The following is a 6146-nucleotide window of genomic DNA, read 5'->3' as shown; positions in this document are numbered from 1 at the left end:
CAAAGAAAAAAAAACACAGCAAAAATATGGCCCATGAGGACATTTTACACTAATACCCTAACCCATTTATTAAAGAATCTTTAATTAACCTAACCTGCACCTCCTTGGGATGTGAGAGGAAAACTAGGATACCCAGAAGAATGTCCACATGGAAAAAATGTGCAAGCTGCTCACAGACTGTGATCAGATGGGCATATGAATTCCGTATCACCCATTAAAGCCACACTGAGCAATAATGTAGGAGTTATATCTGTAAGCACATGTTTCATGAAGAAAAGACTCCAAATTATATTCCTGATCATCTTACTCACTATCTCTTATTGTTATAATTAGTAAATGCCCTTCATGGGCCTGATTCTAGACTTGCTGTTAATCTGCTTTCATGTATGTTATTTTTACTTTTCCTCTTAATATTTCTTTATTGTATATTTTGTGATTGTATTGAATTGCTTTGAATTGAATTTGTGTGGTATTTATGAAGTGCACATTTGATGGGGTGCTCTTTTAAACTAACCATATTAAAGACAGATTGAGTTGTTGATTATTAAGGGCTTTTCTGGTTGGCTGTCTGGATCTCCAAAAACAATTCTAACACTTGCATTAGGCTGTCGAAGGTTGCATGCTCTTAGCATGGCATCTGATTTTCCTAAACTAGAGTGGCACTGGTACTCCCTGCCAAGAGGTCTAGAAGCCAACAAGCACTACTACTTGTTTATGGACCAGGAACACATTTAATCTCTTGTGCCTTTTGTCCTTTAAACAACCAGGGATCCGTGCCTTCTCCTTGACTGTTTGTCCTGAATGGATTTGCAGCTTGAACCGTGTTAGATCACCAAAACATCTGCCTGTAAATGTTTCCTCCTTTAATTTGTCTGTCCGGAGATGCTTGTGCCTTACTCTTTCATGGTGACAGCAAGTGGACAGTCATCACCTAAGGCTGGTTGAGTCTTATTGCTCTTATATTTAACAAACTTCCAAGCATTTACTTATTTCTTGTTCTGTTTCAGTGCTCTATAATATTCCTAAGTCACTTGAATCCTGATCTTCTTGCTTTCACCTCTCTTAAGATTCCTGCCTAACCCAGCACATTTATGCTTATTATTCACTTCAGGTTTTGACCTTTTTACTGCATCTTTGGTTCCTGTTTCTGCCATTTATTCCTCTTACCTACAGTCCAATCCAAAAGCATTCAGAACCTTCACGTTTTCACATTTTGAATTGTTATAGCTTTATGCCAAAATCGCCACCTATCAAGCAATACTCTGTACCGTGATATGACAAAATGAAAACAGGATTTTATCAATTTTTGTAATTCCTTTTTAAAACCAAAAACTGAAATATCACAATGACACAAGTAGTCAGACCCTTTGCTTTAACTCTTGAAATCTGCCTCTGTTTCATCCCATTTTATTGATCATCGTTGAGATGTTTTTACACCTTGTTGTATGGTAATTTTGAGGAAAGCTGCAAAAATTCCTGCAGCATGGGTGGTTTCCGAGGGCACATCAGCCTCCATAATTCTTAAATGCAATAAGTTTAGAACAACCATGACTCTTCCTAGAGCTGACTGCCCAGCCCAACTGAGCAATCAGGGGAGAAGGGCCTTGATAAGAGAGGTAACCAAGATGGTTATTCTGGCTGAGCTCCAGAGAACCTTTGCAGTGATCAGAAAAACTTTGAGAAGGACAACTACCACTGTTACACTGCACTAATCAGGGATTTATGGCAAAGTGGACAGATGACAGATGAAAGCCCAGTTGGAGTTTGCACAAAGGAGTCTCCGTCTATGAGAAATAAGATCCTCTGGTGTGATAGTTCAGCCTTGCTTTTATTTGGCCTTAATTCTAGGTGTTGCCTCACATCAACTGTGCAATATCATTCCACCGGTGAAGCATGGTGGATGTAGCATCGTGCTGTGAGGCTGAAGGAAAGGTGAACAGAGTGAAGTGTACAAATATCCTTAAAGAAAACCTGTGCCAGAGTGCACTAGACCTTAGACTCTGAGGTTAATGTCATACCCAGGACAAGGTCCAAGAACTGTGAGAACACTAGAAAATATCACAAAGGGGAGACATGCTGTAGAGCAGAGCCCTTAACTGTTCAAGATGACATTAATTGGTAGGAATAAATATTTCAAACCTGACCATTTGACAAATTGTTTATCAACATTTATCCTGTCACCTGTATAAAATACAAATAATAAGCACAAATTTATTAGTAATAATTTAGGCGTGTGACTCAACTTTTTACCGAGTTTATTGAAATGTTAAATTAAAACCGGGACGTTGTACTACTTGCAATCATATTTAGCAGCATATACTGTTGATGGTGGAGCTCCTTTGATAAACATTTAAAAAAAAAAAAAAGCTTAAGACAAAGTAAATAAATACCACTGATTCATTTCTTTTAACACTTTATTTTTGAGTCAAGAACATAAGTGGTTATTCATACTGTCCTTTAAAAATATTAACACATCCTCGGGCCACAACCGTTATTTTGTGTCATTGTCTTACCAGCATAATCCAGACTGGGATCGTATTTTGGTGGGTGGGCCAGGGTGCCAGTCCACCACAAGGCAAACTTATATACACACACTAGACCAAATTTAGCATCGCCAATCCTCCTAACCTGCATGTCTTTGGACACTGGGAAACCCATGCAAATATGGGGAGAACATACAAACTCCAGCAGAGAGAACCCAGGATGCAAATCCTGACCACCTTACTAAAGAATTTATTTTTGTCAGTTTTACTAAACCTTAACACTAAGCATTTACACTAGCAGTGCTGCACCTCAGGACTCTCTTCTCTGTTCTGAATGATAATTATCATTTTATTAACAATATATCTGCCCTCCCCCTTTCTCTTTCATTAATATACATGTAAGAAACATGCTTGAATGGAATAAAAACAAGCTTTTTTGTTATTATTATATTGCCATTGTTATGTGTTTGTGTGTGACTCTGCTGTCGTCATGGTAATAATCCTCTTCTTGGGCCCTAGTGTGGTTCAGGATTTCTTATTTGGGTCCTCACATTAAAAAGTTTAAGAACTCCTGACCTATCGAATAAAAACAACTCAGGGTTTATGGCATTGTGAAATTACATATATGTTGGTGGTCCGCGGCTTATACAGTATGTGGTTGGAAAAGTGGTCCTTGGATGTAAAAAGGTTGTGAACCACTGGTCTAGGCATATACTGTAAAGTTCTATTTTAAAGCCCCATCTCTCCAGTGTGCTAATGTGACACAATGTACTGTATGTGCTAAATCTTAAATCTCTGACTGGTCTCTTAATCTCTTCCTGTCATATAATGAGGCTGAAGCCAGTTGTACCCAACTTCATGGGGCCTCAATAAGATTTACACAGGGCTAGAGCAAATGGGAATGGAAGAATTTAATAAGTTCAGTTAAATTATATAGTGTTGTAAATATTTATTTAAATGCTCAATGTAATCCCTAATTCATGGATTAATAATTTTAAAAATAGTGGATATGTCATAAAGATCAATTAAAAAATAAATTCAGGAAAACCTACACTACACAGCCCAAAATGCTGGAGAAGAGAATTCAATAAGGAAAATGAAAAGTAGAAAAGAGCAGGAAATGAGAGATAGAAGGAGCATCAGATCAAAGAGAGCGAATGAAGATGGAACCAAAGGCAGAGATAAAAATGCAAATGAAAGAGTGACTGAAAACCAGTGAGTTATATTCAGTATAAGGACTGAAGACGAAGAGAGAGAGAGATGGAGGGAGGGGAGAGGAAGAGATGATGTCATCTTTAGCCATCTGCGAATCAGAAGGAACAGGGAAAGCAAGGGAGGGGTGTATCACTGCTGCAGCTCACAACATCACAGGAGCATTGGAGGAGAATTTACTCTGAGGAAGAGACAGGAAAGACGGGAAGCTTCATCTGCAAAGGTAGGCTTATCAATAATTAGATCAGTTAAGTGGCACCCACACACCTTATAACACAGGAGGGACTAGTATGTGGAATCTCTGATAGTGACATCTTTATTTTCTAAAGTAAAAATGCCTTTCAGGTCTCAGCCAGAACAGACTTAGTGTGCTATACCTCTGGGGAACATGTCTTAGTAGCCTGTTTTTTAGAAGTGTTTATTATTATTATTATTCAAACCAAAAGTTGCTGGCTTAAAAAGGCATTACTTTGTTTTTTTCATGTGTGTGTGTGTGTGTGTGTGTGTTTTTTTTTTAACTGCATGAATTATCTACAGTGGGTATCTTTAATGAATTATGCTCTTTATATGAACAAGGTAGGGCTGGAAACTGATTTGGGATAATTTAATTTTCACTTCCAGCAGATTGTGCTCAAGCATGCTATTGAACAGCCATACCAATTGGTTTAAGCTGTATATGTGCAGATATGTAGAAAACCGGAAAGCTGTTGGTGAATGCAAAAATATGCAAATTAATTTATAAAGCAATTTAAAAGCCTTGAATAAAATCGGTGTGTTCTACTTAGTGTTGTGTTTATCATAAAGAAACTAACAAAAAAAAGTCTCCAGTGAGCTTTGCTTAATAGCAAGCACTATTAACTGAAAAACCTGTTGTGGGTTAGTTGTAAATACAGAGCTGATTACAGATGTCGAAATGGGTTTTGCCATTAGTGCACTGGCAGCAGCCACAAGTTGGCATATTCCATGAATAGGCAAGCCATACTCTTCAAATAATTAACAGTGTAATATATTAAATTCTCCTCTAACTGCTATCCAGTCTCTTAAATGTATGTGCTACAATGGGTGGAACTAGTGTACTTGTGAAGATTAACTGTAAAATATTAATTTGTCAGGAGAATATTCTCTTAAGGATTGTAAAATAAATATTTCAAACGCTCTAATGTGATCGCATGATCCGTTTGCACGAAGTAAGAATATTAATGTTTCTGACAAAAGGAAGCTGCTTTCTCTATTATATGCACTTGTGGTCAATTGTAATGCAGCTTCCAGCTTGGTGATGTATTATTTATGTATTAATGTAACACAGTATTTTATTTTTTTCTGGTAAAACGGCAAACCCTAAGAATGACCAACGGGGCACCTTAAACCACGTTTTGCGGCATCTCCCCGCATGGGTGAGGCGCGGGGCTGGATTCGCATCTTCCAGCGCAGCACAATAAGTTACTGGCAGCTGCCATTATGGTCTCTGATGAGGACTGCAGTGATAGAAGGCGTTCAGTCTTGGTAATATTTGAGCCGAACAGAAATCGCGTTACGCCTAAGGCTGTAGTGCGTTAATGAAAAAATCGCGCCTTTCATATTGCTTCGCGGATGTAATTGCATTTTGCTGAATTGATTTCTGGGCTGTGCTCCGTTTAAATCACGACTGCATTTCATTGAAACGTGCGCTACGTAAACCCGGTGGCGAGTGGGCTCGACAATGAAGCTGATGAGCTACCCCCTCACGTTGCCAAACGACCGCATCTCCTAATTGGAAGCGTGCATCCTCGAGCCAGGTCGATCAGGTGTGCACCCGCCGAGCGGCGTGAAGTCAGGTGCAGCTGCCGCGAAACACTTAAGCAGAGAACGGTAAGGATGTTAGGGGGCACCGAATGCAATACAGACACAGAGGTGACATCCACAAGCCGGAGGGGCACGTGAGGTGAGGGTGTGGCGTCTGCCAGGACAAACCGGAAGTCGGATATACATGGAAAGGTGGGGTGGCTGAAACGGGACCCCTGAGTGGGTAGCGGAGGGCAAAGTGATGCCCAAACCTCGTGTTGGATGGACCAAGGGATCCTAATGTGGGTCCCGGCAGTGTTAAAATGCGAGAAGTGGGCGGAGAGCGGCCAGGTCATTTGGTTTGGAAAGGTGTGGCGCGGGTACGGAGGGATGCAAAGGATTGTGCTGGCTCACGACAGGTGGAAGAAAAGGCTGAGCGCTTGTGCGGCGGCACGCGTGTATAGGGGACGACATTATTGCCTCGAGTGAAAAAATAAAATAAGAAAAACCTGGTAAATGAAACAGCGCAGCTCGTAGTGAGCACCCTTAACAGAAAAGGAGCTGCGGACCCGAGCGGGTGGGGTTTGGAGTGGAAGGGTAATGAAAGGATTTCCCTAGGCTGCAGTTGTCAAGGGATACCCCTGGTCGTCGGTGGTATTTATTGATTTACTTACGGCTATATATTTCATT

General features: G+C 40.2%; 1 protein-coding gene across 3 annotated transcripts in view; it reads left to right on the top strand.

Annotated features, from left to right (window-relative positions):
* Positions 1–3815: 3815 nt before the first annotated feature.
* The window catches only part of l1cama (L1 cell adhesion molecule, paralog a), a 192130-nt gene continuing 189799 nt past the window's right edge, over positions 3816–6146 (top strand). For all 3 annotated transcript variants that reach the window (XM_028813403.2, XM_028813402.2, XM_028813398.2), the window contains exon 1: positions 3816–3918. The gene's annotated coding sequence lies outside the window, so the exon portion shown is untranslated. The remainder of the gene's footprint in view (positions 3919–6146) is intronic.

The sequence above is a fragment of the Erpetoichthys calabaricus genome, chromosome 11, assembly GCF_900747795.2.
Source record: "Erpetoichthys calabaricus chromosome 11, fErpCal1.3, whole genome shotgun sequence".
In the NCBI taxonomy this organism is placed as follows: Eukaryota; Metazoa; Chordata; class Cladistia; order Polypteriformes; family Polypteridae; genus Erpetoichthys; species Erpetoichthys calabaricus.
The sequence above is the reverse complement of the archived record's forward strand: the minus strand, read 5'-3'. Positions and strand labels throughout refer to the sequence as shown.